At 39.0% G+C, this 12,873-nt stretch overlaps 1 protein-coding gene across 5 annotated transcripts in view; it reads left to right on the forward strand.

Annotated features, from left to right (window-relative positions):
- The window catches only part of PRLR (prolactin receptor), a 221,702-nt gene that overhangs the window by 130,229 nt on the left and 78,600 nt on the right, over positions 1 to 12,873 (forward strand). For all 5 annotated transcript variants that reach the window (XM_072605870.1, XM_072605874.1, XM_072605873.1 and 2 more), the window contains exon 2: positions 9,646 to 9,707. The gene's annotated coding sequence lies outside the window, so the exon portion shown is untranslated. The remainder of the gene's footprint in view (positions 1 to 9,645; positions 9,708 to 12,873) is intronic.

Below are 12,873 nucleotides of genomic sequence, written 5' to 3' on the forward strand. Positions count from 1 at the left end.
TTTAGGGGGTTTTCTTGGAAAAGATTCTGGTTTGCCATTTCCTTCTCCAGTTCATTTAGCAGATGAGGAATTGAGGCAAATAGAGTTAAGTGACTTACCCAGGGTGTCTAGCTAATAAGTGTCTGAGGCCACATCTGGACTCAGGTCTTCTGACTCCAGGCCTAACACTCTATCCACTGTGCCAACTAGTTGTCCTGATAAATACAAATACTTGTATCGCTTTTGTGCATACCATATACAAGTCAGCAAGTCAGTTAATGGATACAGAGGCAGAATGGAGAAGTGTATAGATAATAAATCTGAGACAAGACCTGAGTCTCAGGACTATAAATTGCATACACAAACAATGGTGCTTATCTGTATTGGTACAGAGGAAGTTCAAATGAAAGTTCCCCCAAAAATATACACATGTATATACTTCCACACATATCTGAGAAGATTTCCATCCAGTAGAATATAATACGCTCACTGCGGGCAGGGACTGCTTTGTTTTTGTCTTTGTTTTCTGAGGACCTAGCACAGTGTCTGACTCATAGTAGACTATAGATATTTCCTTGTTGAAATTAATGAAAAATTATTAAATATTAAATTAGTCTGTTTAGTCTGTGTGGCAGGTTTCTATACGAAAACAATTTTTATTTACTTTGAAATTTCCCCCAACCCTCTATATCTTAGAAATCTTCTCTAAAGAAATAAATGTTACCAACCGACACTTACTAACTGTTTGACCCTGGACACGTCACTTAACCTTGATTACCTCTAGAAGGAAGGAAGGAGGGAAGGAAGGAAGGAAGGAAGGAAGGAAGGAAGGAAGGAAGGAAGGAAGGAAGGAAGGAAGGAAGGAAGGAAGGAAGGAAGGAAGGAAGGAAGGAAAGGAGGGAGGGAGGGAGGGAGGAAGAAATATTGGTCTAGGGGTCTGGGTTTGGCGAGTTTGCTCCAAGTCCTAAGGTATTTTATGACCAAATTAGTTTGCTGTTTTTTAGAAGCACCACTATACAAGGTACTTGGATAGAGTCATAGTAACAGTCTAACAGATTCTGATCAACAGAAAAGAAATTTAATTGATTTTGACTTGCCCCTTTATTTGAAACATGACCGGAACCAATTCCCCCCCCCCCCCAAAATAGAAAAGTATGTGACAAGCAAAGCTGATAAAATAAATGAGGACATTGAGGAACATTAAAGTAAAATCATTTGTCATCTCTCTGTGGGCAGAATATTCTGACTGATTGTGGAGCACATGGACTCTGTAACTGTGTTACCTCGAGCTAGACTGAATTGGCTAGTCGTCATCGATCAGAAAATTAGTATGTTATATCCCTGGAGAGCCTTTAAGCTGTTTTTAATGTAAGGCTTTAGCTGTCTTCATAGCACATCCAAGGCAGGCATATTGTTGGGTGCTTTTAAATTAGCTTTGGGAACTAAAGAATAAACATACATGAAAGGAATGAATTTACCAGGCTCAGTTGCTCCTAATGTGAATAGCTGCTAGTAGATAAGCAAATATACAGGACACAAATGTATTTGTTGAGAACACAAATGGCCATCACCATGAGTTCCTTCTACGCATTTGCTGAGCATTGATAGATAGAAGCTGTGCTTTTCCAATAGAGAATAAACAAGACCAGTTGTAGGTCCAAGAAAAAGTGTATCTAACTTTGAGAAGATGACCAACGAGAGGCTAAACTGAACACATTCTTTAACCTTCAATATTTGTCCGTGTTCCGTGAATTTTTTTACTTCATTAGACAAATGTTTATTTATAAATCTAAAACTATAGTCCTGAGTTCTAAACTATCTATTATAGTTCATAATCATCTTAAATCAGACTCCTAGCCAGCCACTACCAACCATTATTAAGTTCATTCTTCGAAAGACAAAACAAAATTAGGCTGAATATGAGGGTTTATTTCTCTTAACGCTTGTGGAACATGCATATAGAGATACGGCTCATTGTGTAACGGACCCAAGAATGGACAGGAAAAGCAGACCTTATATTTTCAGAACAATTTCCTCTCATCCCTCTCTCCCATCCTTCCTGACTCAGGAGGCCTACGTCAGCCAAAATAATAGTTAACCATGATATGAGAAAGGAATTTCTTAAGTGAATAGATTGTAAATACAGTAAGATAGGAGAATGTCAAAGTGTCAGTTGAAATTATAGATCCAGGATACCTATATTTCTTTTACCAGGGACAGCTAGGTGGTACAGTGGATAGAGCACCAGTGCAAGAGTCAGGAGGACCTGAGTTCAAATCTCACCTCAGACACTTGACACTCACTAGCTGGGTGACCTTGGGCAAGTCACTTAACCCCAATTGCCTCATCCTGAGTCATCTCCAGCCATTCTGATGAATATCTGGTCACTGAATTCAGATGGTTCTGGAGGAGAAGTGAGGTTGGTGATCTGCACAGCCCTCCCTCACTTAAAACAAAGTCAAGTGCAAGTTATGTCACTATTTTTCTAATGGCATGGTCTTCTTCGGCAAGGAAGGACAAACACACATTTCTTTTACCATTAACATGACATAATACAATATAAGAAAACATTGTCTGGTTCAAGGGTGCCTAGTCATAAATAGAAGAACACTCCTGGTGAGCTTCATCTGGCCTTGAAATTGTTGACAGAGGAAGGGGCATTTTGAGTTCACTCAGAGAGCCAAGTACATCTACTAAGCTAGCATAGGCAAAGCATTATGGTAGATTAAGCTCAGAGTGGGTCAAAATGCCTCTCCTGATTGACCAATTCAGGTTTTAGGCCTTTCTCAGGTCTTGGGGTGGGGAGTGGGGGTTGGGGGGGTGGGTTCAAAATGTTTTGAGGAGAGGTCTACACCACCTAACTCAAAGGTTATCAGCATTTTCTTATTTTTCTTGGAACATGAGTATTTTGAACTGGATATATTAATTAGCCCTCAACCCTGGATACTAAGACCAGGAACTATTTCATTTTTCCCTTTTTACATGTTGAAAGGTATTCTTGGTTTCAGATTACTGAGAACATCGTAATCTGCTATTTTAATTAAAACGATGTTATTTTACTTTCTTACAGCATTAGTGACTTCAGATGCTTAATCATATGTTTTTATTCAAACTATTTTGTGCGGATTTGAGGGTCAGGGTTAGGGCAGCTTTAAAGAAAGTACTTACTACTGCAATCAACTGGGAATTACTTTAAAAAAAAACCTTAAGAATCATGGACAGCTCCTTTTTTCTTTTTTAAGAGAAAAGAGTTTTCTCCTAAACAAGTACTTCCTGTTGCCATGCCTCCTGACCTCTCTTGGGAAGTGAAGGTGAGCTCCAGGCAGCAAAGCCAACATAGTCAAAAAGTCTGAGTGTTTAGGACCATTGACTAGAATCATCTTGGTACTATATTTGGCTAATATTTCAGAGTCAATAGTCATAGGCATCCTTTGGTGAACAATATGTCCTGGCTCTAGCAATAGACTGGAATGACCTCACTATTTCATCATTCCTGTCTGCTACCAAGCATAGAAAACCCAGTCTAAAAAGATTCTTATTCTTTTACGTGATCAGGAATACATTTCCTTTCCCTATATTCTAAGTGTTATCATGTAAATGTGGAGATGGGCTATGGCTTATGAAAGAGACCCAGAGCTGTATAATAAGATGCATTAGAAACCTTTTTCCTATCTGAAGGAGTTCAAACAAGATACCTGCTCCAACTATGGAGAGCCAAAAGAATACTGAGGAACTGGGCTATAACTCTGGTTCTGCCAGTGCCTTGTCACCCTGAAAATGTCCTACCTACCCCTCCTGACCAGAGGACCAGAGAGTTCTGGAATGATAAAGCTAAAAGGAAATACAGGGACCATTTTGCAGCTAAGAAAACTAAGACTAAAAAGCATAAAATCACATGTTGACTATCAGTATGGTGAGTTGTTGTTGTTGTCAAGATGATGACATGACTTGCAGTTGACTTTGATTTGAGTGAGGGAGGGCTATGCAAGGCCACTGACCTCACTTTCTTCTCCTGAGCCATCTGGCTTCAGTGGCCTGATATTCAAATAATAAGTTATAGTAGCATTAGAGGCAGTTAGGTGGTACAATGGACAGAGCTCTGATGCTGGAGTCAGGAAGACCTGTGATCAAAACTGACCCCAGACACTTACTAGCTGAGCTGTGTGACTCTAGGCAAGTTATTTAACTTCTGTTTTCCTCAGTTTTCTCAACTGTAAAATGGAGGCAATAATGACATCTACTTGCTAAGATTACTATGACAATTACTAAGACAATATTTGCGAAGCACTTAGCACAATACCTGGCATATAGTAAGTGCTATATAAATGCTTATTCCCTACTCCACCCTTATACAATACATACAAAATTGTGCTTTGGAAAGCAAAAGCTACCATCCAAATGCAAGGTCAACAGTTGCTCTTCATCAGCCAGCCAATTCAAATAACCATATCATGTAGTGGGAGGGACACTTAGCAGCCATAGTTAGGAAAGGCCTATGTTGGAATCCTAACATCAACACTAATTAGTTGTGTGACCAATGGCAAGTGTCTTCAAATAAAAAATCCTATAAAATAGGCATGATAATAGCCCCAACCTCTCAGGAGTACTGTGAAGACCAAATGAGATAATGTGCGCAAATTGATTTGCAAATCTTAAAGTCCTCAGTAAATGCTGGTTATGATCAGTAACTAGTGGAGTTTTCAGTCCCCTGATCCAACTTTGGTTTTAACTCTCCCCTCCAGAGAATACCCCCACGTTGTATATTCGTTAAGAATTGGCCATCAGAAATGCCATATTCCTAAGGTCAGATGATGTATACCGCTGAAGACTGAAGGAGTTTGGGGTTGAATATTAATAATATTTTTCTTAGTCTCAATAATCTAATTTTCCTAGAATATTTTCCAATTCCTATATAAGGTCATCTCAGTTTTAGTTCTGTGTCCCCAGTGCCTATCAAAGTACTTGGCACATAATTGGTAAATAATAAATGCTCTTGGGCAGTATTCTGCTGTGCTATAAGGATATATCCACTAAAGTCCAAAAAAACATTTTGTAATTCATTTTATTCCAGCCCTATACTGGAGCTGTGATTTTAACAAAGTAAGTATTCCCTTCAGTGTTTCAGATTGCAACCTCGTTCATGTACTCTTGTGACATATTCCAAAGTGTGGCTAGCCAACATACCAAAGACCTTCCTCTATAATTCTTGGTGCTATTCAGCTACCAGTGTAACACAAATAGCATTCATCTCTTCTCCCTCACTCTCACTACTAATCAGTCTATCCCTTTTACCCATCACACATTTTTTTTATATCAGCAACATGATGCTTCCTATTTACCCCCATTATAATATGTCTCTCTAAGGCTCTTGGGATGACCTACCATTTTGTTTGCTTGGACATGCATGACAGTATGTTGTGATTCACAACTTCATAATATCCCTCAATGAATATCAGTGTTCACAAGAAATGTTTTTATTTTAAGGAAACTAGAGTGGGAGAAGGACAGAAATAATCAAAAACACTAAACATAAAGGAAAAGAATTCTCAAAATGCAAAAAGAATAGAGATTGATATTAACAAAATTCTACACAAAGTCACTTGGGATCTTGAGATGCTATGTTATACTTCAAGGATTTGTGATTTTATCTGTATTGAAGAGGGTATTTCCTCCAGCAATGCAGATCTCAACCCCTCTTGGGCACAGTATTTATCAATCTGAAGCCAACCAATGACCCTCTCTTCACTAACCCTCAGAGGACAGATAGACAGTCCATAAAAGGTCTTCTCCTGGGACAGAAGCCATCCTGACATCAGTAGGACCTGTCAGAGCTTGTGTTCTACTAGCCTATACCCTGAAAATTCACAATCACTTCCATACACTGATGAAACATTAGAGTAGGATTGATGCTATATGTGTTGCTTATACATTGAAGAATGAATTCTGACTGCTTCCCTTCTAGCATTTTAGCAAATAGAACATCATCGAATTTCCCATGAATTCAGTTCAACAATCATTTTCACCAAATTTAATTTTCTTGTTTTTTCTAATTAATAAGCATTAATTTTCTCTCCCTCCCACCCCACTAAACAATTAAAAAAAAAAAAGAAAACCCTCATATCAAACATGTGGAGTCAAACAAAACAAATTCCCTCATTGGCTATGTCCCAAAATGTATGTCTCATTCTGCATTTTTAAGTCTGTCACCTCTCTCCTAGGAAGTGGTTAACAAACTTCATCTTCAGGCCTCTGTAATCGTGGTTTGTCATTTCATTAAATAGAGTTCTAAAGGCTTTTAAAGTGGTTTTTCTTTATAATGTTGTCATATCAATTCTTCTGGTTCTGCTCACTTCAGTCTCCATCAGTTCATAGAGGTCTTTGAAACTACATATTTTGTTGTTTCTTCTGATGTAGTAATATTCCTATGATTTGTTTAGCCATTCTCCAATAGATTGGCATTTTCTTTGGTTTTTGCTACTACAAAAAAAAGCTGCTATAAATATTTTTGTACATTTAGGCCCTTTTTCTCTTTCTTTGATCTTTTTGGAGTATAGGTCTGGTAGTAGTACTGCTGAGTCAAAGAGTGTGCACAGTTTAATGACTTTGGGAACTTAGTTTCAAACTGTTTTTCTGAATGACTTGGCTAATTCACAGTTCTTCCAGTACGGCTCTGTTGCAATCCTCACTCTGCCACATGGGCAAGTGATGCCATGTCTTCTAGTCACCATTCCAATTGGATGAGATGATCTCTAGAATCCTTTCCAGCTCTAAATCTATAATTACCCTGCCAAATACCTTAGTTCAAACCACTGATTAATCAGTTAATAGAGAAGTATATATAAGCATACGTACATGTGTATATATGCATAACCATACACACATATGCATATATGCATGCATGGAGACATCTCTGTACCGTCTTTTTCATACGGAGCAGTAACGTCAAACACAAATAGGAATGGTGGTGACTAAACCATGCATAAGGACCCCTGCTGCCATGCATTGTCTTAGAAGACCACAGATTGGCATTATCTATATTCTGTTGTGTTGTTTGTTTATTTTGTTGGATATTTTCTGATTACATTTTTAATAATTTTTACTTTTATTAAACTTGAACCATTTTAATCTGGTTCAGGCTCCACTCCAGAGAGTTGTTGGCTAGGGTCGGGCAGATATAGAGTATACAGAAGATACCCTCTTTGCCCTCAGTTTAAAAATTTGTTGGGAAGATGAAGGGTAAGCTTTTGTGTGTGTTCGTCTTTCGTTGCTGAAGAAGTCCATGCCATCAGAGAAATGATGACATGACTTGCCCTTGACTTTGTTTTTGAGTGAAGGAGGGCTGTGCAGGTCACCAGCCTCACTTCTCCGCCAGAGCCATCTGAATCCAGGGACCAGATATTCATCAGGATGACTGGAAGTGACTCAGGATGAGGAAATTGGGGGTTAAGTGACTTGCCCCAGGTCACACAGCTAGTGAGTGTCCAGTGTCTGAGGTGAGATTTGAACTCAGGTCTTCCTGACTCCTGCTCTGGTGCTCTATCTACTGCACCACCTAGCTGCCCCTCAAGGGTAAGTTACTGTGTAATCAAGTGTCAACCTGGCTTTTTTTTTTTAATAAGTGCATGGGAGCTCAGCTGAAACAGAGAGTTAAAATAATCCTAGTTAATGAATTTGCTAAGTAAACGCTTGTCATATTTAAGGACTATTGGTTTAAAAGAGTTGTATATTAATTCTAAAGTATATTTAAGGATAGCCACACATAGCTATCAACTTTTTAAAAAAAGCAATTTAAGACACATTTAAGTACAGACTGGAAAAAAAAAATGATATTTTTAGATATAAGTGTATTTTTCATGATTGCTGTTGTCATGGCCAAAACATTGAACTTTTGATTCAGAAAAGACCTTGATTTGAATCTCATTTCTGATACCTTCAATTCAATTTAACAAGTATCATTAGTTGCTTATTATGTTCCAGCACTATGCTAACAATAGAAGCAAATATCAAAGAATCCCCACCTTCAAGGAGTTTGCACTGGAAATACTGTGCACTCAGATAAATATGAACTATATACAAAGGAATTTGGGGAACTTACTGGAAGGAGAGGGAAAACCTAGCACTGGAGGTGGCACTGAAAAGCTGAGCCTGGAAAGAGGCTCAGGGTTCTAAGAGTTAGAGGAAAGGAGGGCATTGAGTTTCAAATCTATACACAGACAAGAAGGTGGGAAATGAATGGGGAACAGTAAGTAGGTTGGCTTGGCTTGACTACTGAGTATTTGGAAAGGAATAACATGCAATAAACTTGTAAAAGTAGATCCAATCCACATTATGAAGGACTTCAGGATCAAACAGAAAAATTTGCATTTTATCCTAGGGGGAACAAGGAGTTTCTAGAGCAGGAGAGTGTCATGGTCAGACTTTTACTTTAGAAATATTAATTTGGCAGCTGAAGATAAATTGGAAAAAGGAAAAACTTAAGGAAAGGAGCCCAATTAGATGGCTCTTAAAGTTAATAGTCTAGACAAAAGTCAACGAGGGTCTGAATCAGAGTAGTACCTATGTGTGTAAAAAGCAGGGGGTAGAAAGATTCAGGAGTACAGTAGATAAGTACATAGCAACTGAGGGAATGTAGACAGCGATTGAGAAAGAAGGGAGGAGACTGACTCCTGGGTGATTAGCATTAGTGGTAGTATCCTCTACCAAAATAGGAAAGTTAGGTGAGTATTTGACCAATGACAAGGTCTTTATCCTTTCTGAGACTCTTCTTTCCTCATTCATAAAACTGAAGCGAAATTGCTTATGCTGTGTGACAGCCATAATAATAATGGATAACTGCTGTTGGTATAACAACTTAAAATTTTACTAAACATCGCAAATACATTAGCTCATTTGGACTTTATGATATTGTGAGAGAGCAATCTTGTACTTTGTGGACCTTAAAGCATTATGTACATTTGAATTCTTGCTATCATTATTATCTTATACTTCTTGAAATAGGGAAAGAATAAATATGGATTTGGAAGTAGAAGTATCAGTGCAGATATTAAGCAGTCTTTGAGATCATGAAAAATGATAAGCTCAAAAAACACAGTGAGGAGATAACTATTGAATAAATGAAAAGATTCAACCTTCCTGAGAGGAGGAGGCTGAGAATAGCTGAAATACCACAATATGGAGCTCTCCAGAAGGTCAGCTTCCTCCCCCACCCATATTTACAAATTGGAAATTGTTTTGCCAAGGACATGTAATAACACGGTAGTATCAGATCAGGGGGGTGTTTTGTAAAATGGATTGCCCTTTGGCCTACTTTGGACCCAAACTTAATCTGGCCAATTAATTTTATCAAAGACCCCCAACACCAAACTTCTTTCAACTATATTCATCACGAAGAGTACTGTTAAAACATATCACTGAAGCTGGTCTCTTTTCAACAAGCTTCTATTAAGTGCTTTCTATGTGCTGGGCAGTATGTTAAGAACTGAAGACACAAAAATAAAAACCTTTCTAGTCCTCAAGGAGTTCTCATGCCCCTCTCATGAGTGAGAGATTTGAGAAAACCATGATGCACCCACCGCCTTACGCTGCAATGTTGCAGAGACCTACCAATATGAAAGCTATTGATGCAAAGGCTTTCTGTCTGCTAAAACCAGCCCTTTCCTCTTACAGCTAACCGACTGATCTGTTCATGGAGGAGAATACCAAGGATGCTACACAAGCCAACCCAGAAGGTAAGGGGTGCAATCTTCTTCTTCCCTATCCTCTTCTGTCATTAGATCAAGCATTTCTTTCCATCCTGTCTTCATCCATCTGCCTGATAGACCCCCCCTTTCTATCCAGGCTAGAGACTGGCAATATCACAAGTACTGACATTTACCTATAATTCTTTATATCCTCTACTGCTTTTCTTGCAATTCTCTAGGGTCTTTACCATCTTCACAGCCTGTTTTACCTTAGAAAGTCTGGCCTGTGTACCCCTTCTCTGGCCTTCAGAATGGCCTCCTATCCCTCTCTTGGACAACTTCCAGGAAATCCCTGTTGTTGCTCCTTGGGGTGCCCTTTGACTCCCATTTCAATTCATGGAATACTAGAAACACAAACTCTCAGGGTAGAAAGGGGCTTGGAGGCCACCCCATCCAACCCATACCTGAGCAACAACTCCTCTAAGGCACATTAGTGGTCATTCAGTTCAACAAACATTTCGGTTTTTAACTTTAATTTTATTTTTTTCCATTAGTGAAAATCTGCTTTCTCTCTACCACCCCAATCAAAACAAACCAAAACAAAACCCTTATAACAAATATGCATAATCAAAGCAAATGTCTCAGTTGATGCCATGAGTCCATCACCATGCTGTCTAGTGCATAGTACAGTTCATCATCAATCCTCTGGAATTGTGTTCGTTCACTGCGTTGATCAGAGTTCTTTCAAAGCTTAAAAAAAAACCAAATATTGATTAAGACTCTCCTGTGTGTAAGATACTGTGCTGAGCACTAGACGGAGAGAGAGAGAAAGAGAGAGAGAGAGAGAGAGAGAGAGAGAGAGAGAGAGAGAGAGAGAGAGAGAGAGAGAATATGAGAATGAAAATGAACTGTCCCTGCATGGAAGTAGCTTATACTCCTGGGAGAGGGGAGGAGAGAGAGAAGGTAAGGTGCTGATACCATGTATAATACAAATGTGTAATACAAAGAGAGGAATAGCCAGTACAGAGGAAAGGTCCAAAACAGATGCTCTGGGAAAATTTAATGAAAAATCACCATAACCTGGGTTTCCTTCCTCTCAGTCAGATTAGGAACCCCAGACTTAAAACTATAATCTTTGTCCCCACTATGAAATCTAAGTACTATATCCCCTTCTTTTACAAAAAATCCTATTTGTTATAAATTTTAAGAAACACCACTATTTAAGTATGCAAAGAAGGAAAAAGCAAATTTCATATGAAAACATGAATTTCCACCGTGTACCCCCTTCTTCATCTGTTGTCAGCCCCAGCCATTCTGCCACTTCCAACAGTCATCTGACCAGGATTACTTAATAACCACATCCTCCTTGTCTCCTCTGGCTATGAACTCCATTTAATTTAATTCAATCCAACAAGCATTTTTTAAAGAGCCAACTTTGTGTCCGACACTGCACTAAATGACAGAGACAGAAATCAAACAGCTCCTGCCTTCAAGCAGTCTGCATTGGGGAATGGGTGGGGACGTGCACCCAGATATGTAAATACAAAGAAATGCAAATACAAGTAATTTCACAAGGCACTTACAACTAGAGGAATCAAGCAAGGCCTCTTGTATGAGGTAGTACTTCAGCTGAGCCTTGAAGAGAGGTTCCAAGGACTGAGGTGAAAAGAGAAAAATTTCAGGGATTCCAGTGTGGATGCCATCTCTAGCTAGACCCCAAACTCCCTCAGTTAATTTCTTTTTTCTACCCCCCCAAAGATCCCACTGTTTCATAAGATAGAGGTATTGATACACATGACTCTCTATACCTATCCTCTAGTTAGCTAGGAGGTAAGTCACAAGTGTTATTTTCATTTTACAGGTAGGAAAACTGGTAGGCTGTTCATCTGTTACCCAATAAAATTAAGTTTGTAACTTTTGAGTATGGAGTGACATCTATAATCATAAAGTGATATTTCTCTTTTAGAAATCATGAAAAGTTATTGAGAAGTAAGACATATTATGGAGTCAAAGCTACGGAAAAGTCCAGTCAAATAAATTCCAGGGTTTCTTGAAGCCTTTTCAGTCTTTACAGGGATCCATGGATAATAACTAAATGATCTCTGATGATGATTTACCATGTGGGCATATCTGAGGAACCTTTCTGGGTCTTGGTCCGCAAGTTATCTTGTAGCTAAGTATTTATTTGAAATCACTAAATCTCAGTGGGCTAAGATGGGCAAAAATTTAGCTGAACGTTAGCAAAGATTTTATATCCTTTCTGAGATACAGGATGAGATGCTTAGAATTAAAATGGGCACAGAAAAGGAAATAGCACTCTCCTGGAGTACAATATCTAGATCCCAGAACAACAATAATGGAACTGATGAACTAGACATTGCTTCTTCTGCCTTTACCCCCTCTCTGTACTTCTCCATCTTACTTCTCAATGCCCAGCATTATTTGGTTAAAGGAAAAGTGAAAATTGGAGAGTTGAATAATGATGAAAGCTGTAATGTGCCATCTTTGGTGTGCCAGCCTTCACACATTAGATCCTGAAAGGTGGTATGAAAAGTGGAATCCTGTTTTCAAAGGATTTTATGCCAAAAGCCGGAAGGAAGTCCACAAGCAATTGAATCCAAGTGGTATCTGACCAATAGTTCCTGCTGTAATATCCCTAAAAATGGTCATCAAGCCTCAGCTTGGAGAATGAGAATCAACATAAAAAACATGCAACCAAGCTATGTACAGGATATGTTGGAAATAATTCAACAGAGGGAAGGCACTAAAATTAAGAGGAATTGAGAAAGGTTTCCTGTAGATGGTAGAGCTTTAGCTTGGACTCAAAAGAAACCAGGCGGCAGAGATAAAGAGAGAGAGAAGGGGAGAGCATCCCAGCCATGGGGAAGAGAGAGGTAAAATGCTCTGCACCAGGAGATGAGTGCCTTGTTCAAGCAACAGCAAAGAGTTCGTTGTCACTGGTTCACAGAGTATGGGGCACACTCTGGCTTATCTAATTCTTTGCTAAAATCAGGTGCTATAGTACTCCAGAGGCTAAAGACTTGAAAAGGAGAGAGAGTAGCAAACTTGTCAGCTCCATTGTTTGGGACATTCTCTCAGCACAGCCAAGGATGACTTTTAGCTTGGAGGGGCTGCCATGGTACTCAGCTGATTCCTATTCTGCTGGTAATTGACTAACCACCCCAGATACTTTTCAGTTACACCTCACACAGCC

Source organism: Notamacropus eugenii, chromosome 4, assembly GCF_028372415.1.
Source record: "Notamacropus eugenii isolate mMacEug1 chromosome 4, mMacEug1.pri_v2, whole genome shotgun sequence".
Taxonomy (NCBI): Eukaryota; Metazoa; Chordata; class Mammalia; order Diprotodontia; family Macropodidae; genus Notamacropus; species Notamacropus eugenii.